Source organism: Pantherophis guttatus, chromosome 7 (genome assembly GCF_059756535.1).
Source record: "Pantherophis guttatus breed Tessera chromosome 7, ASM5975653v1, whole genome shotgun sequence".
Classification (NCBI taxonomy): Eukaryota; Metazoa; Chordata; class Lepidosauria; order Squamata; family Colubridae; genus Pantherophis; species Pantherophis guttatus.
The window spans coordinates 62,665,426-62,689,340 of record NC_142069.1 but is presented as its reverse complement, the minus strand read 5'-3'; the positions used below and the strand labels follow the sequence as shown (position 1 = coordinate 62,689,340).

The following is a 23,915-nucleotide window of genomic DNA, read 5'->3' as shown; positions in this document are numbered from 1 at the left end:
GGTCTGCCGCCTTTACCACTACCTCCCCTCTCCACAAACACACACTTTTTGTTGTTGTGTGTTGCTGATAACATTCCCCCTCTCCCCCCCCCAAATCCACGGGTTCAAAGCCGCCGAGAGAGAGAGAGAGAGGGAAAGAAAGAAAAAAAGAGTTTTGATTCTGCCGGCTTATCGCGAAGGCATTGGAACAAGCAGCCTAAAACTAGGAGGCGTGTAAAGTCGCAGCTTAACGTTGCCGCAATGAGACTTTGGTGCCTGTTTGTGTGGACGGTGTCCATGCTCGCCGCGTCCTCTGTATCGAGACCTCTTTTAAAGCTCCTTTTTGATAAACCCCCTTGTGCCTCTTCTCCGGGTTTCTTGGTAACTGGGATCCGCTACACGTGCAAAACGGAGTCCCGAAATGGCTCTCCCAAGGTTGTCCGCTCTCACCATTACTGCAGCCGTCCGGATTGGCGCCAAGCCAGGAAAGTGCGCTGCGCACTCCCACCCTTCGCCTGCGAGCCCGGGTGCCGATCCGCTTGGACTGCGGGAGCCACGGCGGTGCTGGCCGGGCTGGGTCTGGTGCGGCGGGCGGAGATGAAGGAGCAGCCTCGGCGGCAGCAGCAGCAGCAATTACAACTGGAAAAGCCATGGGGAAAGGAGGATGAGGAAGATCAGGCAAGGCGGTGCGAGCACTTCATGGCTCCTCCGGTGAGCGGATTGAGAGAGCTGCGCGACTGGGGCAGAGACATGCGAAGTCGCATGGAGCTTCTCATAATGGAGACGCAGAGCCAGGTGTGCAAGGTGCTGGCCCAGGTCGACCGCGGCGCCGCTTTCACCGTGGACCTCCTTGGAATGCTGGAACCAGCTGGTTGCTGCGCGGAGCTTCCCCCAGGCATCCAGGGAGATATTACCGACGCTCTGACTTCCCCAGACTGGTGGGGGTCAGCTGGGGAAGTCGGAGCGTCGGTAATACCCCCCTAGATGCCTGGGAGAAGCTCCGCTCAGCAGCCAGCTGGTTCCAGCATTCAGCAGCATGCAGCCTTGACTAGATTGGCACAGCTTTCTGTCAATGTCATCAGTCAGTGCCAGCAACTCAGATTCATGAAGTGTGCGGATCTCGACAAGGCTGCATGGGTGAAGGAAAAAAACCTGGTACAAAATAGCCCTCTTGCCACTACACGTAGCGTAGCCCATTACCTTTCTCTACAGTACAGCAACAATACATACAGTACAGCAACAGTACATACAGTATAGTATACAAATATAACAGTCAAGACCCCATCATGGCTCCACCAGCAAGAAGAAAGAAATATGAAGCCAGTTTTAAACTTAAAGTTTTAAACTTTGCCATGGAACATAATAACTGTGCTGCTGCAAGACAATATGGAGTAACAGAAAAGATGGTTCGGGACTGGAAAGCAAATGTAAAAGCGTTAAAGAGTATGCCAAGGGTTAAGTGTGCATTAAGAAGAGGCACCCCACATTGGCCAGAACTCGAAAAACATGTAGCAGACATGGTGAATGAGCATCGCCAAAACGGTTATGTAGTGACACGAAATAAAATACGTTTGTTTGCACTTCAGTGGGCCAAATCTAACCCAGATCACAGCAACAGATTTAAGGCCACTGTATCCTGGTGTACTAGATTCTTGGAAAGGCATAAGCATTTGAATTAAAATTACCATATTGAAATCAAATCTGATGTTTTTTAATTTTTATTTGGTGTGCGTTGGAAGAGGGGTAGTCTTATACGGCGAGTATAGCCCAAACCCTATATTTTAACAGGAAAAGTAGGGGGTCGTCTTATACGCCCAGTCGTCTTATACACCGGAAAATACGGTAACATCTGCCAGCTCCTTCAGAACTCTGGGATGTAATCTGTTAGGTCCCAGTGATATATATTCATTAAGGTCAGATAGGTGTTCTCTTGCCATTTTCTTCCTTATTTTAATTTTTATTTCTGGTTTGTCTTTTACAATAGCTTTTTTGGTATGTTGGGGTATAATTTCTTTTTGCGTGAAGACTGATGCAAAGAATGAGTCAAGCAGCTCTGCTTTCTCCCTACTACCTGTTAGAGGTAGAAAAAAGAGACTTTTTTCTTGTTATTAATATGCTAAAAAAACTTTTTAAAAAATTATCTTTGATTTGATAGCTTTGTTCATTCTGAGCCTTTGCTTTCCTGACTTCATCTTTGCATGTTCTGGCTATCTGTTGATAATCAGCCTTAGTTATGTGTCCCTCTTTCTAGTTTCTGTGCTTGTCTTTTTTGTCTTTCAGTTTGTCAGAGAGATCTTTGTGCAGCTGTGCTGGTTTCTTCTTGGATTTCTTATTTTTCTTTTTTAGTGCTGGACTGGGCTTTTATGATCATATTTTTCAGAGTTTCCCAAGCATCTTCAGTTGTTTTCCCTTAAGGATTTTCATCCAAGGAATCTTTCTCAAGTTATCTCTGAGTTTGTTAAAATCAGCTGCTTTAAAATCTAGGACTCTGGTACTATTATGTTCTATTGCTTGTGTTTGCATTTATGTTGAATTCTAGTATGACATGGTCACTCTCACCCAAGGTTCCTGTGGTTTCAATTCCCCCTATCACTTTTCTGTTTGTAAGAATTAAATCCAGTATGACTGTCCCTCTAGTTCTTTCCTCTACCTTTTTGACAAAAAAGTTGTCAGCTAGGTTGTTCAGGAACCTATTCGATTTCTCACTTGGTGCGGAATTAGTCTTCCAATTGATGTCAGGATAATTGAAGTTACCCATTACTATTGTAGTGTGTTTCCTACATATATTTGTTAGTTGGTTGACAAAAAGTATATCTATTTTTTCTGCTTGGTGGGTGGCCTGTAGTATACACTTATGGCAATGTCATTCATTTTTTCTTTTATATTGAGCCATATGCAGAGGTGGGATTCTATTTGCTAGAACCAGTAGTTAATTTTCTAAGCAGTTCGGAGAACCGGTTGTTGGAAGAAATCTCCTTTTTTCCCCTACTTTACAGGGTTAATCCTATAAGGAATTACAACATTCTGGTGTTGTTTCTAGCCTAATCTTTATTGCCCTGCTTACAGAAACTGCCTCTTTGTTAACCCTTATTACATTCTTGGCAGTACACATAGACTTCCTGTCACCTGAGCTTCTCCAGAGGTTTTTTTTTTTCCTGGTACTTCTTTTTTTCTTTCCTGGTACTTTGCTTAACTTTCTTAAAGGGGAAGGGTTGTTTTAAGCTTTTACACTGCTGTTGGGAGGAAATACTCCCCTGTTGGAGTTCTTCCAGCCAGGATGCAATGATCAGCACTTTGAAGAAATAACTGAATAACGAAGCAGAAGCTTTTAATGACAAAGAACCACGATGAGTGACATTCGGCAAGGCTTCTTAGCTAGCTAGAAAGATTGACATTCAAACATGAGTTTACATACCCTTTCTGACTTTTGGTCTAAAACTGGTTTTTGGTGAAGTTTAATTCTGTGCTTGGTGATGTTTAATCCTGTGTTTAGTGATGAGATAATTTTCCCTATTCAGTTTTGTTTGGAAGGAAAAACGTTAATCTCTGTTCCTGAGAAGAAGCAGCTTCAGAAATCTGGCTAGTTCCTGTGTCTATTTGTTCTGGTAATTGGTTTAACAAACAATAGCTACTGTGTTTGCTCCTTTGCTTCATTCTAGTGTTAATTGCTTTCTTTGTAGTTAGGCTTATCTCAAGTGCTTTTTCTATCTGGGGAGAGGGTCTTCCTTCACTGCTTTAGTGGTTCTTGGCACTGTCCTTTAAGGGTGTACGTCCAAGAGGCAGGATGCAAGCTTGGCACTGATTTTTTTCTGCCTTTCTGGGGGGCATGTGATCTTTCCTTAAATCTGGATGATTTCCTTAGGATATCTTATGAGGTGAGTGAGACGAGCTGGTATCTTTAAGTGGTTCAAATGGATCTAAGGATTGCTTCTCCTGGGTGTGCTCTTTCTGGGGAGCTTAAATGACCCCTCTGCTAAACGGTTTCATTTTATGAGCAAGAGTTGGCTGTTGATAGTTATCATTGCATTTTAACTATTTTAATTCCTCAAGGTGCTCTGACACCCTGCCTGATTTGTAACTCTGGCTTGCAGGTATTTCTAATCTAATGATTGGTATTTAGGGCAGCTTTTTGCAAGCAAAGAAGCTTTTTGTATTTTTGTACAGGTAATCTTTGACTTACAACAGTTCATTTAGTGACCATTCAAAGTTACAATGGCACTGAAAAAAGTGACTTATGACTGTTTTTCACACTTACGATCGTTGCAGCATCCCCATGGTCATGAGAAGCCAAGTGAGGTGAAGCGCCCCTCGACATGAGTGACATCGAGTTGGCTACACTCACCCAGTCACATGACCACCAAGCCACGCCCACCAAGCCACGCCCACAGAGCTGGTAGTAAAAAAATTTGAATCCCAACACTGGCCATATGCATTCTAGAAGGTTTTCATCTTTGGTTTTGTTCATTTCTGTAGCAATGTAGTGGTCCTTTACATACAGTGCAACTCCACCTCCTCTTTTATGGGGTCTGGGTTTTTTGAACAGTTTGTTTCCTTCTATCAGTATGTTCCAGTCATGGTTTTCACCCCACAAAGTTTCTGTAATTCCAACTATGTCATATCTACTTTCATGTATTAATAGTTCAAGTTCCCCCTGTTTGTTCCCCAAACTTTGTGCATTTGTATATAGGCATTTGAAGTCTTTATGTCTGTCTCTGGGCATGCTTCCTATGTCTCCTATTTGGTATTTGAGTTTGCCTTCCTTGCCATCCCTCCTTACCTCATTATTTGACTTGTTTTCTAAAGGTTTTTTCTAGGAATTAGCTCCTGGAGATTGGTCACCCTCCCCCCTCAATTTTAGTTTAAAGCCCTCCTGTTAAGTTGAGCCAGAATACATTCTTCCCAGTCTTTGTGAGGTGCAGCCCATCCCTTGCTAAAAGCCCATCATGAAGATAGTACAGATCATGGCCCAGGAATCCAGTCTTTTTTGGTGACACCAACCCTTTAGCCAGGGATTCAGTTCTAGAATTCTTTGTTCTATTACCGGATGTTGTCCTTTCATCAGCAGTACAGATGAGAAAACTACTTGTGCACCTAAATCCTTGACTTTCTTGCCTAGCTGCTCATAATCACTCAATATTATTTTCAAGTCCTTTTTTGTGTCATTCGTCCCTACATGTAGTAGTAGAAAAGGGAGTAATCTGTGGGTTTTATTATTTTGGTTAAATTCTCAGCCACAACTTTGATTTTTGCTCCAGGGAGACAACATACCTCCCTAGATTGTATGTCTGGTCTGCAGATGACTGGTTCTGTTCCTTTGAGAATCAAATCTCCTATCACCAACACTAGCCTTCCTTTCTTAGAGGGTGCAGTCTGAGGTGCTTTTCTATTTATGTCAGATGAATTTGTTGATGTGATTGTTTTAGGGATATTTGATGATGTCTCTTTTCTAAGTGTTTGCATGTTTTCTTTGAGGGGGAGGTTGTGGGTCTGAGTATTTTCAGGGGGAAATTTTCAGGGGGAGAAATTGGTTGCTCAGTTTTACTTTTGCTTCTGATTGGGTTAGATTAAGCAGCAGGGGTTTGTTAGATGTGTGCTGCTTCTTCCTTTGATTCTATGTGTGACATACTTCTATCTTCCTCCAAGGTTTTATCAGCAGGGTCAAATCCTCTGGGAGTTATTTGTTCATTATTTGGTTCAATTTGGGCATAACTTTCTTGCGTAGGTTGGAGTTTGTCTAGAGCTGCCTCTAGATCCCTTACTTTTTCCTCTAGTATATATTTAATATATACTATGCCTCTTAATATAATATGCCTCTGGTATATATATTTAATACATATATAATTTGGATGTTCTTTGGGCATAAGCACATACATGGAACAAGTATTGCATACCATAATAATATCAGTCATTTTTCCATGAGGTTGGGGGTTTTTTGCTGGTTCTTTTTAGGGTAAAAAAATATGAAAATGTAGGAGATTTTATCTCAATATATGTTTGAAGAAAGAGATAAAAATAGTTTTTAAATGTTTCATTTTGGTTATTCATTTAATGATGTAGGAGATTGGATTTCTGGTTGCAGCCATGGCGAAAACGGCTGGAAAATAGCGGGCTCTGCCGAGTCCCATGAAAATCCACGTGGTAATCGCTGCTGGGAGACCCTTTGGGGTCATAGCCTCCTTATAGGAAAGGTGAAAGAAGGAGAGGCACTTCACTGGCCATGAGGACCCTGCAAATTCCTCGTTGGGTCCAAAGCAAGCTCTCCCCAACAGCAACAGGCACAACCGCCATTGCTGGCAGTCACAAACCCGGGACAATTGTGACCCAAGATTGTGCAGGAGCGGTGTATGGACTGAACACTGAAACTGGGTGAGAAAATTACCAACTTTTACTCTAATGACTTGAATAACAAAAAGAATACGAAAAGGAAACTCCTAAGCTTAAAATAGCAGCAAATTAATACATGGAGGAAAAAAAATGGAAACAAAAAGGTGGAAAAAGCCCAAGAGAAGTTATAAAATGGTGCGCTCACACAGAGAGGGCCTACTTGGGGTCCCGTTGGCCAAGCAATGCCGGCTGACGGCCCCTAGAGAGCGAGCCTTCTCTGTAGGCACACCTACCCTCTGGAATCAGCTCCCCTTGGAGCTCCGGGTGGCCCCTGACCTTTGCTCTTTCCGCCGTGACCTTAAAACCTGGTTGTTTCACCAGGCTGGCCTGGACTGAATGGGGTTTTAATGGGAATTTTAGTTTCTTTTATTGTTTGAATTTTAATCTGGACTTGTTGCTGCTTATTGTTGTTAGCCGCCCTGAGTCTTTGTGGAGAAAGGGCGGCATATAAATCCGATTAAATAAATAAATAAATAAGTTAAATACAGAAAACCTGGAAAAAAGCTCAAACAATTTGAAAGCGATTTTAGACAGAAATTGAATTTTTAAACCTCCTGGATTTATTGGTATCAGCTGTTTTTGACAGATTGCTTAACGTTGGATTTGGGAATAAGAGAGCCATCTACTGGAGAAAGAGAAGTATTGCAACGCTATAGCTGCAGTATATTCAACAAAAGCTAATCTAATACACACAGTCTAATACAACATCTGATGAATGACCTGACCTTGATTCTGTTGACTCTGTTATTAGAAGACAACTGGAAAATCTGAGAACATTCAAAGGTGTTCCCCCGCCCCTTTTGAAGAGTTATAAAAGGAACTAATTTGCAAAACTAAACTTTATTAAAATTGTCGATTGGATTGTGGATTGGAAGGATTGGAGAAATTTAGTGGATTAATTTGGACTAATTTGGACTTGGACTATTAATGCTATTTAATATAATATTCTATAAGGCAAAAGAAGAAAAAGCCAGAAGAAAAGAGAGAACAAGGAAATAAGATTAAAATTTGGACAATTGGGAGATATATAATTGGGGAACGATAAAGTTCTAAACTATTATGAAATAAAATGTGGGGTTTTGGAGGTATAATTAGGGAATTGATGCAATTTGATTAAGCAGAAATTTCTTAAATATTGAAATATTGGAATAATAGAAAGATATTTTATATAACTTGTCTTAAATTGCTATAAAATGGATTTAGAGATGTATGAAGAAATATTGTTTATGTTAAAAAAAATTGCATGAAACTTTAAGAGATGATAAAGAGACAAGGGATTGTTTAAAGATGAATGTAATGAATGTAGAATGAATGTAGAAGCTACTCAACAACCGAGGGGTGGGGGAGAGGAACACGATACTCAAGAAACAGATGAGAAATTAGAAAAAACAAGGGAAGGGGAAAGTAAAAATGAGAAGCAAGAAGTTAAGAACAAAGAGGAGAAAAGATTAATAAGTAGAAGACAATGACATAACCTCTCAATTTACAATGGTATAGAGTGAAAGGGAAAAACCTCTTTAAAAAAACAAACAAAAGGAAGTTTTGTGGATGGGTGTTCAAACAACGCAACAGAAAGAGACAAAAGGCACCCAGAAGGGAAAGATTAGTAGATACAAAAAAATTAAAAAGAGATACAAGATTCTAAGAGAGAGAGATAAAAGGCTGACCAAAAAACCAATAAATGATGGAATTTTAGAAAGACCAAGAGATGATGGATAATGGGAAAATACCATAAGCCCAATAAGTTTAGGTTAGTAGATGGTAAATTAAGAGTAGGCAATTTAATTATAGTATTAATGTCAACAGTGTGTTAAAATATATTGTGAATTTAAAATATTAAGGATTAGAAATGGTGGGGATTTTGAGATATACTCCCATGATGAATTGAATATTGTTAATAATTGGTGTTATTAGTAATCCTATAAATTTGGAACATTGATGCTATGGTGGAATAATGAGTGATTTTTAAAATATGAAAGGATAGTATTTACTAAGCATAACAAACACAGGGTGCAAAAAAATACTATTTATGCTTAAATGAATCAATGGGAAAATGTAAAAGGAATGCGAAATGAGACTAGTATTGTTTGAAATTGGAAAATTAGAACTCTACACGTTATTTGTATTATTACAGTTAATGTTGTAGAACTGTAACTAACTGTGTAACTAATGACTTGACCCAATCAATGCAATGTCCACAAAATATGTATGTATGTTTATATTGGAAAAAATAAAAAATATATATTAAATATATATTAAAAAAAAGGATGTGGAAGATTTTGCCAGTTTTCCAGAAGAAAAATTTAATAGTTTAAAAATGTAGTAGTTCATTTAAAGTTTTCAAAATTTAAAAGTTTTAAGGTTTAAAAATTTAGAACTTGAAAGTATATATATATGAAGCAGTGGTGGGATTCAGCCAGTTCGCACCACTTCGGGAGAACCAGTTGTTAACTTTCTAAACAGTTTGGCAAACTGGTTGTTGGAAGAAATCATTAGGGCAGAGAACCAGTTGTTAAATTATTTGAATCCCACCACTGATATGAAGTCACCAGGAGTTGAGCTCCACTCAGGAGTGTCTTTATTTTCTAAAAAGATGCCCAGAAAAAGTACATGGAATGGAGAGCCAAAATAAAAAAAAAATCATCTAGATTATATCATTTAAGGCAAAAATTGCACAACACAACGTAGTTTATCTGCATTTTCTCGAAGGAGAAAAAGATAATGAAGCACAAAATAGGAACAACAGACTGTACTTACTGTTCTTTCTTAGAGCAAAGCAACCCTTGTTAACTCTCAGTCTTCAAGTGGACCATATACATCATCAACTCTTGTACTGGAGACAACCTAAAAAAAAGTCAAATAAGTCAAATAAGGCAGGTTGTGACTTTGTGTTACCCTGACGGGTGAACTATCTCTTTGATTCATTTAAGACAGATTTACTAGTCCCATTACTTTGCTATCTAGTTATCTAGTGAGTGAATAATGCCTGCCACTCATCATAGAAAATCTCACAATATTCAATGTACATAGCACCCCTGGAACATTATTAATCTGAAATACCTGAAGTTTGTGCAGCAGGCAAAAGATTTAGAGAGAGAAAGAGAAAAAGAAAGTTGTTAAAGTGTGCACGTTATGTATAGTATATATTAAAATTGTTTCTATGATACTTATGTATATTTTTCAATCAGCAGTGGAAATAATACTATATATCCTTGATATGGACATAGTTCAGGATTGATAATACAGAATGCTTTTATCAAAAACAGCCGCATATGATACAGTTACATATTATTTGGGATTACATGAATGATGTCAGCAATTGCATTGCTTTCAATGTGCACAAGACAGTAAGCAGATACTTGAGCATTGCAAAGTGCAGGAGTGGTCAGGAGGCAAATAAAAGCCAAAGGTATAAAACCGAATAGATTTGTCTCTTTCCAACTGGAAAGCAAAATTGTGATTATGTGATTTTCTATTCAGCAATCATTCCACTTAATGGTAGAATTGCCAGTTCCAATTAGGAACATTAAGTAAGGACTAGCTATACTTGTTTTCTAAATCTAAAATCCTTTTTTTCAGTTAATTCTTTTTGATCTTCTCATTTTTTTGTAACATTTTCATTTTCTATTAATTTTAAATCCAGCTATTGCACCAATATTTATCTTGTACCTATTCCTTCCAACGGATTTTCAACTATTAAAACCAAACCATCTTCAAATTCCCTTATTTATACACTTGTTTCTACCTCTTGATTCCAGTTATTTTTGTTGTGTGGTGGGTGAAGTTAAGGACTGAGGTGACATGCGAGGGCCGTAACTATAACTTTTTATTAAACAACACGTCTTAACAAACAGAATGAAGCGAACGAACAACTAGAGCCTGACAGCTCTTTTATATGCAGCTGTCAGGAGCCTTAACCAATCAGCGAGTGCGGAACTCCCGCTCTCCAGCCGGCTGCTAACTAACCAATCAGGAACAGGCATTTCAGCTGCTAGGGGAATGCGCCGACATAACATCCCTTTCCCCCTGGATGGAGCATGTGTAGTCTGCAAGGTACGCAGGGCGCCTGCGGATCCGCTCTGAATGTCGCAGGTCTGGCGCGCTGGCCAGTAATGCGGAACGCTGCTCCACTGGAGGATCGGCCATTAACTTTTCTGCAACCGTGGCTGGGATGGCCCTCTCCGGTAAGTCTGGTGGTGAAGAAACTTTGGGGTTTGCGGTGGCGTTGTGTGTTGTCGGGGTGGTTGACATATGCCCTGAGGGTGCCGGATGGCTTGCAGCTAGAATGGGGGGCGCGGTCCCTGGGAACGCCTGCAGAGAGACTCTCTCTTCCACCAATGGGTTAGCTAGAACCCGCCTCCGAGGCTGGTCCACATGGCGCCACCACACTCTTCCATCCTCGAGTTGGACTCTGTAAGAACAGGGGCCTGTTACTTGAATCACCTGTCCCGGCAACCACTGAGGCTCGCCCTCATAATTATGCGCATATACTAGGCTTCCCTCTCTAAATGTCCTAGATGGTTGGGGCCGATCCATGGATGCTTCTGGTGAGAAATTGGGGTGTAACTGGTCGAGTGTTGTTCGGCGGCAGACGGTGGCCCATTAGCATCTCGGTCGGGCTACGGTTGATGGATGGGCATGGCGTAGAATGTTGTGAGAGTAGATAGGTGGACACTCTTTCTTGCCATCCGACTGGACCTAGCCTGGCTAGCGCCTCCTTGGCTGACCTCACGGCTCTTTCAGCCAGGCCATTTCCAGCCAGGTGGAAAGGTGCGACTTGCATGTGGCGTATTCCCTGGGACGCTAAGAACAGTTGAAACAATGCAGAAGTCAACTGCAGCCCATTGTCCGAAACCAATATGTCAGGAATGCCATGGGTTGCAAACAGTAGGTGCAAAACCTGGATAACGGCTTCAGACGTGGTGGAAGTCATCAATGCTAACTCAACCCACTTTGAATATGCATCCACTACAACAAGGAAGGTGTCGCCCATATACGGGCCCGCGAAATCCAGGTTAATGCGTGACCAAGGGCCTCTAGGGCATTCCCACTCCTGGGGGGGGGGGCGACAGTGGCTCAGCCGGTCTAGACTGTTGGCATTTCTGGCAATTTGTGACCCACACGGTAATATCCCAGTCTATCTGTGGCCACCAGACATAACTCCTACTCAACCCTTTCATCCTTACAATGCCAGGGTGGCTCTCATGTAAACACTTGAGGACAACGCTTCGCAAGGTTGTTGATATTACCACCCGATGCCCCCATAACAAACACCCCCATTGAACTGACAGTTTGTGCTGTCTTAACCAGAACGGCAGGAAGGGGTCGGCCACTTGTCCTGACAGCCACCCCCTTTTCACCCAGTCGAGGACCTGTGTGAGGGTGCGGTCCTTCGCTGAATGCTCGGCGATGTCGCGGGCGGTCACAGGGCCATGCAGCTCCTCAACGAGGAGAACCAAAAGGGCGGGGGCAGGATCCTGAATAGAAACAGGTAAGGGGCATCGACTTAAAGCGTCTGCATGGGCTATCTGCTTGCCAGGGCGATAAAGCAGAGTGTAATTATAGGCCGACAGGAACACCGCCCAGCGAGACATGCAGGGAGAGAGAATTTGAGGGGTCTGCCTGTCACCTGCCAAAAGCCCTAAAAGAGGCTTATGATCTGTGATTAACTCAAACGGACGGCTGTAGACATAATCATCTCTGTTTAACAGAGGCTACTACAGCCAAGGCTTCGCGGTCAATCTGGCTGTACTTACACTCTGTAGAGGACAAGGTTCGTGAATAATAAGCAATACGAGCCTCCCGGCCATCAGAAAGCTTATGACTTAAGACCCCGCCGATGCCGTAAGGAGAAGCTTCGGCAGTTAAGGTAACGGGAAGATGAGGGGTATATTGGACTAAAACCGCTGATGATGTGAGCAGGTCTTTGACCACTTGGAATGAGAGGCGTTGAGCCTGCCCCAAATCCACGGTGTGTTCCTGTCCAAGAGGCGGTGAAGTGGCTCAGCCACACTGGCTTTATGGGGCAGGAACACACTGTAAAAATTCAAGAGCCCTAAAAAAGCTTGCATTTCGGCTTTGCTGGTGGGGGCGGGGGCCTGCTTGATGGCAGCCACCTTCGAGGGAGTGGGGTGGATGCCCATGGCATCAATAAGGTACCCCCAAAACTCAACTTTTGGAACGCCAATAATACATTTGTTTTTCTTTAATTTGAGGCCGGCTCCACAGAAACGGAGCAGGACTGTTCGCACACGTTCAATGAGCTCACTCCGAGAAGAAGTGGAGATGAGAACATCATCGGAGTAGGGAACGACCCTGGGTAGCCCAAATAATAATCGCTCCATCAAATTTTGAAACAGACCTGGAGCAATGCTAATCCCAAATTGCAGGCATCTACATTTAAAAGCTCCACGGTGGGTCACGATGGTCTGTGCCTCAGCTGAAGCATCATCCACTGGGAGCTGCTGGTACACCTGAGTTAAATCCAATTTGGCAAAAATGGAGCCCGGACCCAGTGTATGAAGTAATTGTTGGACTACGGGTAGTGGGTATGGATTAGATTGCAAGGCCTTATTCAAGGTTGTCACTGCGTTAAGTGTTTGCCAGCTGAGCTTCCATTCTGAGATTTACGGTAGCTTGCCAGGGAACTTACCTGTAACTGAGATAAGACTAGTCTTGTGAGACATTGAGCTACTGCGCATGTCTACATTCTTTCTTTCTTTTCTAAGTTCCTGATTTTCTTTTGTCTGGTAAAATGTAGTTAGCTAGTTTTGTACTTTTATAATAAAATGTTTCTTAGAATATATACTTCAGGTTTTTTTTCTTTGAGAGTATACACCATGGAAAACAAGATCCATTCACCTCTAATTAATTACAGTTTCCCCAAGGGGGGGAACGAGGCTGATTCACGCTTTGACAAAGGTACTTTTAAAATTGGCGCAAATGTGAATTGTGCCATCTGGTTTAATGGGAATTACGATTGGCATTTCCCACTTAGAATGATCAGTGGGTTCTAACATGCCCTGAGCTATGAGTTTATCTAGCTCGACATCTACTTTTGGCCGCAGGGCAAGGGGGACCTGCCATGGCTTAAGCCGAAGAGGGGCTACTTGAGGGTCCAAATTTAGCGATATAGGGGAGCCCGTATATTTACCCAAAGCGTCGCTGAAGATGTCTGTGAATTCGCTGTACAAGGTATCAAAATCGCCCGACGACGTGGAGTGAATGCCAGAAATGCCAAGGCCCAGAGAGCTGAACCACTCTAAACCTAGAAGGCTGGGAAGAGAACCATCAACAACAATTAAAGGGATGCGACCGGTAAAAGTGTCTTTTTCAACTAAGAAATGGCCATGCCTGATAATGGGGATGTGGTTTCCCTGATAATCACGAAGTTTGACAGGGCATGGACGGAGTTGGTTTTTTTGCAGAGTGGGCAGTATCTTCTTAATAGTGGACCAGGACACAATTGATTTGGAGGATCCGGTATCCACTTCCATCAGGCAGTCAACTCCCTCAATCTTGACCGATAGAACGAGCTTGTTTACACCAGTGCTGTGCTTACGGGTGATCACCTCAGTGACTCAGCAGCCACGGGAGATGGCAAAACAATTTTCGCTGTTGGAGGAAGGTTTGGTCCCCAGATGCTTGGAATTAGAAGACTGTGGAAGTTGCTTGCTAGAATGGCAAACACGTGCTAAATGGCCTGATTTTCCACACTGGCAGCAAACAGCAGGGGTGGTTTTTGCCACAATTGAGGCAGGGAAAATTTGAGGTATTCTGTCTTCTGGCTGGCCCCTTTTTACTGGTATTGGATGTCTTGAGGCGACTGATGTCTGCCTCCACATTCATAGCCTCATCGGAGGTGATATCCTCGAAATGGACGGCCGTGGATTGTCCAGCCTGCGATTGGAATTTCTGAATGTCAATGGTGGATTTATGGGACATCTCTGCAGCCTGGGCTTCCTCAAGAGCTGTTGGGAGGTCTAACTCTTTTTTTGCTAGCAACCTCCTTTGTAGTCTGATGTCCCTAACTCTGCAGACTAACTGTTCCACTAAGGCATCATCCAATTCCCTGAACTCACAGTCCAGTGTGGCAGTTCTGAGGCGAGCCATATAACAATTGATTGATTCTCCCTCTTCCTGCATAATTTGCCTCAGCTTAAAACGGCGTGCTATACAGGACAGAATTGGAGAATAATGGCGTTTCAGTTTCTCCCTCAGAATGTCCCATGGTGCGGTGTGGACTGGCTGTGGGGCAACTAAAGCATGGGCCATCGCAAAATCTTCTGGCCCACAAGCATTGAGGAAGTGTGCGCGTTTGCGGCTACTAGAAAGGCCGGTAAAATCATTAGCTTCTAAGAAACACTCAAACTTTTCCTTGTAAGCCTCCCACGTTTCAGCGGCAGCATTATAAGGAGCAAATGCAGGCGGGGCCATAGCCATAATGGTCTATCGTGTGGTGCTGCCTCAGCGCAGCCGCTCGGAACAGACATCGTCCACCTGTCCTTAATATCCCATCCTTGTTGCCAATTGTTGTGTGGTGGACGAAGTTAAGGACTGAGGTGACATGCGAGGGCCGTAACTATAACTCTTTATTAAACAATATGTCTTAACAAACAGAATGAAGCGAACGAACAACTAGAGCCTGACAGCTCTTTTATATGTGGCTGTCAGGAGCCTTAACCAATCAGGGAGTGCGGAACTCCTGCTCTCCAGCCGGCTGCTAACCAACCAATCAGGAACAGGCATTTCAGCTGCTAGGGGAACGCACCAACATAACAATTCTCTTGTTTCATATATCTATTATTAAGAACTCCCAGAACCAAAATAAACAATGATGAAAGTGAGCAACCTTGTCCACTTTTTGTATTTCATTGGATTTAGTCAGTTCAATATTAAATATTTATTTATTTATTTATTTATTTATTTGTTTGTTTGTTTGTTTGTTTATTTATTTATTTATTTATTTATGTAATTTATATGCTGCCCTTCTCCCGTAGGACTCAGGGCGGCTTACAAAAACAAAACAAAGAATTACATAAACAATTAAAATCAGTTTAAAATTAAATTAAAAACAATTAAAAATTATTAAAATTATTTGAAGTCACCCCTACGGATTCAGCCCATTTGGTGAAAAAGCCACGTCTTTAATTCGCAGCAGAAGGAGAGGAGGTCCGAGGCTGTCCTGAGGCCGGTGGACAGCCCATTCCAGAGGGTCGGCGCTCCCACAGAGAACGTTCTCCCCCTGGGGGCCGCCAGCCGACATTGTCTGGCTGATGGCACCCTGAGGAGGCCCACTCTGTGTGAGTGCACCAGACAGTGGGAGGAAGGCAGGAGAATATTAAATAAAATATTAAATAAAAATTGGCCATAAGGATTGTGTGTGGGCAGAAATAATATAAAGTAGTGAATATTCATCCTACACATTGGCAGAACAATGGTTTTGGGGGGTTTTTCCTTAAATTAAGAGGTTATTCTTCATTGATATTAGGCCTATTTTAGAGATTTTGCTAAAACCTGCATTTGCTTTGCCTCAAGCAAGTTTGGGTGTTTGTTGTCAAGATGACAATTTTTAAAAATTGAGAAGGTAAAAATATATGGCATCTATATTTTTAATTGCCTATTGCCAAACATTGCTTTCAACAATTTGTTTTCTCACCATGTCAAAGCTTTAGTTCCTTTGAACCCATTAAGTAAACTCAATTTAATTTTTCAATCAAATAATATAGTCCAGCGATGGCTAACCTTTTCCAGATGGAGTGCCCAAAGTGTGTTTGTGCATGAATGCATGTGCACACGCCCAAACCCCCAAAATAAAATGTGTGCATGCCCCCTGCATGTACCACACCCTCGTGGCTCCCCACATGTGCCCTGCCCCCCGTGTGCACCCCACCTCCCCACACATTCGCAGCAGAGACCTGAAGACCAGCTGTCTGGTGGGAGGTGTGCACACATGCATGGCACAGCTGAGCTGGAGTGATGGCTCACATGCCCACAGAAAGGGCACTGCGTGCCATCTCTGGCACACGTGCCATAGGTTCGTCATCATGGATATAGTCCAATACTTGTGTAGTCCTACAAATATTGAGACAAATATAGCAATTTATATCATACCTATTTACATTAAAAAAATGTTCTAATTCACATTTTATCTACAGTGTTGACTAAAACCCAAGGAGAAGGGTTTATCAATCACAAATTAGATCTTTTATTTTATGTCTTAAACATATTGCTTCTGCTGATTACTTATCAGCAGCATTATTTAAAATGTTCTCTGTTTTATCCTAGAACAAAAACAAGTAATCCTGGTATTTACATGAAGTGTGCCAGGCATTTCGAGGGTAAATTAGTGAGACTGGAATTCTGTTCATTCTGTGACACCTGAGGAACTCTTCTGTAAAATGAACCATCAACTGTAAATTAAACCTCAGCCCTAGATGATATATGTAGCCAGAAGGGAAATTACATCTGTTCCATAGGTAATAAATGCATCTTTTATGGAGAGAATGATACTTGGCTTGATGCTACACTTGAAGTAGGCAGCAAAATGGAGATTGGAAGCACTGTTCTGCTGATAATTTCATCAGTTTTGCTGAGGAAAGACAAGTAAATGCTTAGGATAGTCTACTTTCTCTCTTCTGTTCAATATCTGTATGATGGAGATCATTCATCAGTTTGCTGTTAGGTTATAAATTTACTAAGGTACCAAGTTTTACATCTTCTCATGCCAAGCAAGAGATGCAGTGCAGTTGATGATCCAAAGAAGAATGCAAAAGGTAAAACAGACTGAATGCCAGCAAAATGGAGGTACTATTGTTCTCGGTCAGAATAATTGTAAGGAAAGGTGGCTCTCAGTGGGGTTTTTTTAAATCTTTCTTTTCAAAACTTGGTGGAAATCATTCTTTTGGAAGGGACATTAAATCAGGAAGTGATTAATGAAATAAGTAATCTTTTATACATTAATTGTATTATTTTACAATTATTTTAAAATTGTAAGTTTCTTAACAGTTTCTCAAACAAGTTTCATTTGTTTGGAGTGCATACCTCTGAGGTCCAGAAATTCCTTGCTTTTTTATTTTTGGCTTATATTCTGTAGTAAACTATAGCCACACAGTAGACCGGCATTTCACATCCTTCACAACTTTAAGATGTGTCAACTTCATCTCCCATACTTCCCCAGTCCACACAAAATTACTAACATTGAGAAACACTGCAGCACTAGACATTCATGATGCAGTTCTTTATATTTGTTTTATTGGGCACAAAATATTTCCCTTCTATGAATATCAGTGGAGTGGGTTTTATATGATGCCTGCTCTTCAGCACTCCCCACCTAGTATTGATGTATTTAGCATTTGCATGAAAAATGTGGTTCACATTTGCACTTCACTATGCATCTGTGTGATCCTGAGCAAATCTACATAAGGTCAATGTGAAATAAATAGGAAAAATTAACAAACAGTATTATACAAATCCAGACACCAACAAACTTACAGTAAAGGAAGGAGCGGTGGAATGAAGTTTCAATAGTGAAACTTTGATTTTGCATTTTACAGATTAGACTGACAGATCTTTATAGAAATGTCTTGTTCATTACAGAACAAACTATTACAGAAAAGCAAAAAGTTGTGATTTCATGTTAATGCGATTTTACTGTAACAAAGAGAATTGGAATTTAATGCTTCATTTTCTCCCTCCCCCCTATCTTTCCTCAGTTCTTTCCTCACAGACCCCTTTTCCTCTTTACCCTCACTGCTCTTCTATTTACTTTTGTATTTTGTATTTTACAATACTCTATAACCAGTGGTGGGTTGCTACCGGTTCACACCAGATCGGGTGAACTGGTAGCGGCGGTGGCAGGAGGCTCTGCTCACCCACCCAGACGCTTCTGCGCATGCACAGAAGTGCTAGGCATGCACACGAGCGAATCGGTAGAGACAGGATTTGGAACTCTGCCTATAACTCAATAAAAAAATGTTTACAAAAAAAAGTATGATTCAATGGACAAGAAAATCTGATTATAACATAATGCTGGAGGAATGGAATAATATGTGGACCAGAGGATTGAAATTTATGCTAAATTATAACCTTAAAGAGAATTTTTATAAAATAATGTACCACTAGTATTTAACACCTGATAATTTGTTAAATATGTCTCAAATGTTTGTTGAAAATTGTAAGGAAGGTACTTTTTAATCATATGTGATGTACTTGTGATAAAGCAAAGAAATAATATTGTGTACAGTTATGTCTTAATGCAGAAGATTCTTAAAATAGATACATAATGGAAACCAGAATTTTTTCTTTTAGGACTATTGGATATAGAATTGGAAAAAATAGGCTACAATCTTATATATATATATATGGTAATCAAATACACCAAAAACAGTATAAGATAAAACGTATTGTAGGTGTAAATGTCTTGATTTATTTATAAAATTAATAAAGGTGGTATATTAAATATTTAAACAAACAAACAATTTCATCCTATAACAATTTTCAAAAAGATCAAATTTATATCTTTACAGCAGTGTTTCTCAACCATGGCAACTTTAAGATGTGTAGACCTTAAATCTGAGAATTTATCAGCCAGTCAGCCATCAATGCATGAAATTGCTCTTCTCAAGGAGGTGACAATGACTTTGTTGCCCTTTTATGTCACCATTGACTCTAGCTTGCAGAAATTCAGCTCTGCATTCTAGACAGCACACTCAGTTACTTCAGAGTCAGCAATGATTCTACTTTTCTTCTTCCAGGCTAGGTTAGAAAAAAGCAAAACCATGGGAAGAAGGGAAGAAGAAATTGCTACTAAAATCCAATTCTTTGATTAATTGTCAGAAAATTTACTTTTTCAGCTTGGCTGGAGTGCCTTTCTCAGCACTTACCATGTTGCGATTGGGTATTATTTAAACATTCGACAATCAGTCAGCTTCAAAGATATCAAGCATCACCCAAATACCTGTTAATTTTGAACAGAGGGAGGAAGAAGAGTTTAAACACCTGAGGATATACAATATACACACCATTTCCATCTTGGCAATGCAATTACCAATCAACTACAATTTTTGGCTTTTTAAAACCTGCAATAAATATTCTACTCTACATCATGTCTTTTAATATTCTGCCAGGTCAAACTAAGCCAAAACATTCCAGGAGATTGTTTGTTTACTTCTGTGTTTAGAAAAATCTGACAGCTTGATTACTTATTCATATGAGCACAAAGGCAACCTATTAACTGCCAATGACTTGATCCAGTATCAAAACTATGGCAACCCAAAAAGAATAATTAGCCATCAGGTGGGACAGAATCCAGTGCAACAGGTAGTGTCTATACCAATTTTATTCCAAAACTTTAGTTAGAACAACCAGCAGCCTTTTTTGTAGGGAACCTACCTCCTTGCCTAACACATAGGAATCCAAGCAAATATGTTACCATCTATGCTTAAAATGAATCATACATATCATGAGGCATTTGATTTGGCAATGGACAAAACTCACACAGTATTTACAATTAGCATTATGATTGACAGAATTGTATAGAGGTTATCCAGCCCAGATTTAGGCTATTGTACTAATTCTGTGGGATGCTTGAAAACTGACTTTGAGGATCCAGTTAAGAAATAACCAACAGTGGAATCTATGGCCAACTTTTTGCTGTTATAAAACATCTGTTGGCTCAGGATTTGGCCTAGAATGAAAAAGGATTCATTGATGGATTCAAAGAGGAACAATAGATAAAATAAGGGAAGAGCTGAGATTTTATGACAGCATTAATCCCAGTCTGTTTAGGCATTGAGGGATTGCTGCAGACTACAGGCAGATAGGAAAGATGCCATTACAGGTCATCCTTGATTTACAACCACAATTGAGCGCAGAATTTATGTTGCTAGCTGAGAAATTTATTAAGTGAGTTTTGCCCCATTTTACAACTTTTCTTGCCACATTTGTTATGTGAATCACTGCAGTTGTTAAATTAATATTATGGCTGTTAAAGTGAATCTAGCTTCCCCATTAAATTTGCTTGTCAGAAGGTTGCAAAAGAAGATCACGTACCCCCAGGACACTACAACTGTCATAAATATGAACCAGTTGCCAAGCATCCAAATGTAAATCATGTGACCATGGGGATGCTACAATGGTCATTAAGTGTGAAAACTGGTTATAAATCACTTTTTTCAGTGCTGTTGTAACTTTGAACTGTCACTAAATGAACTGTTGTAAGTCAAGGACTACTTGTATTTCTTTCATATCTTCATCTTTTCCCCACACTTCAAACATCATACTTTCTAGAAGTTGAACCGAGGTAGCAGGTGACAGCAGAGCACTGTTATCTGCCTGCAAGAAGGTATAATAGCACACACAAGGTCTATAGAAAAGCATTGATTCTCCCCTCCCCACTCCTTTAATCAACCAATCAGAATAGAGCTGAAAGGGATCTTGAAAGTCTTCTAGTCCAACCTCCTGCTCAAGCAGGAGACCCTCAAATACGTGTCCAGTCTTTTCTTAAAAATCTCCAGTGATGAAGCACCTACAACTTCTGAAAGCAAGCTGTTCCACAGATTAATTGTCCTCAATGTCAGAAAATTTCTTCTTATTTCTAGATTCAATTTCTCCTTGTTCAGTTTCCATTCATTATTCCTTGTCTGGCCTTTGGGTGCCTTGCATAATAGCTTGACCCCCTTCCTCTCTGTGGCAGCCCCTTAAATATTGGAACACCACTACCATATTTCCCCTGGTCCTTCTCTTCACTAGACTAGCCATGCCCAGTTCCTATAACCATTCTTCAGATGTTTTAGTCTCCAGTCCCCTAATAATCTTGGTTGCTCTTCTTTGCACTTTTTCTAGAGTCTCAACACCATTTTTATAGTTTGGTGACCAAAACTGGATGCAGTATTCTTGGTGTGGTTTTACAGTGGTATTAGTACCTTACTTGATTTGATTGTATCCCTCTGTTAATGCAATTTAGGATTGCATTTGCTTTTTTGGCTGCCACTGCACACTGCTGGCTTATATTTAACTGAATGCCAAATATAGAATTAGACTGCCAAGAGCATGGGTCCTCAAACTATGGCCCACGGGCTGGATACATCCCACTGAAGCCATTAATCTGGCCCACGTGGGACCATGACACCCATATTGTCCCACCCACCCACTGGCCCCCACCCTTCGGCTGAGCGCAGGATTTACCTTTGCGAGCTGGAAGTGGAAGGTAAGGCAGAGAGCTACTGGAGGCAGGGGGAGGCCAAAAACGCAATCATTTTTGGCTGGTAGAAGGCTTCGGGGGGCCAGGAAGGCCAAAAAGGCCTGGCATTGCAGCCTGTGTGGCTTCCCTCACAGTGGGACCACCCCCACCCCACCCCACGTGGGAAAGCCACAGCCGCAGGTAAGCACAGTCACCAGCAGCATTGCCAAACTCTGGAATGAGATGGGAATGAGAAGGAGGCAGGCAGGGAAGGTAGGAAGGAAGATGAGAAGGAAAGAAGGGGAAAGAAAGAGAGGTTCTTTTTGTGGGGAGGCAGCAAAAGAAGTAGCATTCCTTGGCTGGGAAGTGGGCAAAGGCAGAAAGGAAAAGTAAATTTCAGACCCTGCAAACTGCCGCTTGCTGGAAAGGAAGGAAGAAAAAGGGGAGCCCAAACCTTAAATCCCTGGGTCTGTTATTGACTGGCTGGCATTTGATCTCTCCCACTCTAGCTTCCCTGCTCAATTGGTAGCTTTCTTTAGTTCAGAAGCAGCCATGTGGGGGAGGATGAGGTGATTTCTCCCTGAGTTTTTAAAGTCCCAAGGTTTTTCTTCCTACTCTACTGCAAGTGCAGCTCTGCAGCTCTGGGAGCATTGTTTCTGGGCTGGGAGCTTTTTCCCTTGGATTTGGAAGAAAAGGGGGTGGGAGTGGAGGACACAGTGACTGGGGCTTGTAAGGGTCCCTTCAATGACTTTGGATTCATCTCCTCTGTGTGTGCGTGTATGTGTGGTTGGTTGCTAAGGTGAACATTTTGCTAACGATCTTCCCCACTCTAGCTTCCCTGCTCAATTGCTAGTTTTCTTTAGTTCAGACGCAGCCATGTGGGGGAGGAGGAGGGAGTTTCTCCCTGAGTTTTTAAAGTCCCAAGGTTTTTCTTCCTACTCTACTGCAAGTGCAGCTCTCCAGCTCTGGGAGCATTGTTTCTGGGCTTTTTCCCTTGGATTCAAAAGAAAAGGGGGTGGGAGTGGAGGATACAGTGACTGGGGCTTGTAAGGTTTCCTTCTTTGACTTTGGATTCATCTCATCTGTGTGTGTTTACTAAGGTTGCTAAGGTGAACATTTTGCTAAGGATCTTTCCCACTCTGGCTTCCCTGCTCAATTGCCTTAGTTCAGAAACAGCAACGTGGGGAAGGGTTTTTTGGCTGTTGTTTCATTGCCTGTGTTCCAGGGCCTAAATTGATTAGCTGTGTAATTACCAGAGTAATTTAACTTAAAAGCTTTTCTTTTCTTTCTCCGTCACCCCTCCAATTCTAAATGAAACCTGAGGTGGACCTGTCCTTAGTTATCAGGGAGTCACTTTCTGATCAGTCAATTAGATTTAATCAATCAGTCAATTAGATTTAATCAACATTAAGGTATTGCCTGTAACATTTACTTTATATATAATATTTACCTTTTAAACCAGATTGGGGTGTGTGTGTGTATGCGTGACAGAAAATTGGTGGGGGTTGTGTTTGGCTACAGACAATCTCAATGGGGTTTATATAATTTGAAATCTGTTCATTTTAAATAAAGTAAGAAATGCAGATTAATATTGCTGGAAATAGTAACAAAAGATAATTCCACAAGTTAAATGCATCAGAAATCAATTTACAATACATAAGATAAAGATATATAGTGCATTCAGAGAAAAGCAATGCTAATGGATTTTAGAGTGATTCTCTTTCCTAAATCTTGGGGTTTTAGTTGCAGTCTTAATCAGTGCATTTCTCAGTCTGGTTTATTGTGTGGTCTTCTGAAACATATAATCAGGAGTTATTTTGAAGGAAATCCTGTTTGTTTTATTCTTTTTTTAATGGTCTATTTTAAGAAGCCTGAAGCTGCTGTTGTACTGAAATTAGGCAAGTGGCAAGAAACTGAGTGCTCTTTTTCCTTGGGCTGTAGTCTTAAATAAATAGATACCTTGGGTTCAGCAAGTACATCTTAGGAAGGACAAAGGCAAAATGGACTGCTAAATTGGCCATGCCCACCCAGTCACATGGCCACCTAGCCATGCCCACTCAGCTGGTCTAGCCCCCCAACAGTTTGAGGGATTGTGAATTGGCCCCCTGTTTAAAAAGTTTGAGGACCCTTGGCCAGAGGAATTTATTAATGAGAACTCACAGACAAGTTAAATTTTACACTACCAGTAGAACAGCCAATGGCTGAGTGGCAACAGAATCCCTGGGAGTCTCCAGCTGCTCAAGGAGCCAGCAATAACTGCCACCATTCATTTGCCTCTTCTTTTTCTCTTTCCAAGTAAATACAAGATATATTTACATTACTATGGATAAATAAATGTACTGGCATTGGTAATTTTAAACATTCCTTTGAT

General features: G+C 41.3%; 1 protein-coding gene across 2 annotated transcripts in view; it reads right to left on the bottom strand.

The window, feature by feature from the left end:
* The window catches only part of FOXP2 (forkhead box P2), a 1,221,669-nt gene that overhangs the window by 740,029 nt on the left and 457,725 nt on the right, over nt 1-23,915 (bottom strand). For both annotated transcript variants that reach the window (XM_087874168.1, XM_087874175.1), the window contains one exon: nt 9,121-9,207. The gene's annotated coding sequence lies outside the window, so the exon portion shown is untranslated. Of the gene's footprint in view, nt 1-9,120; nt 9,208-23,915 lie in introns of those variants that run through there.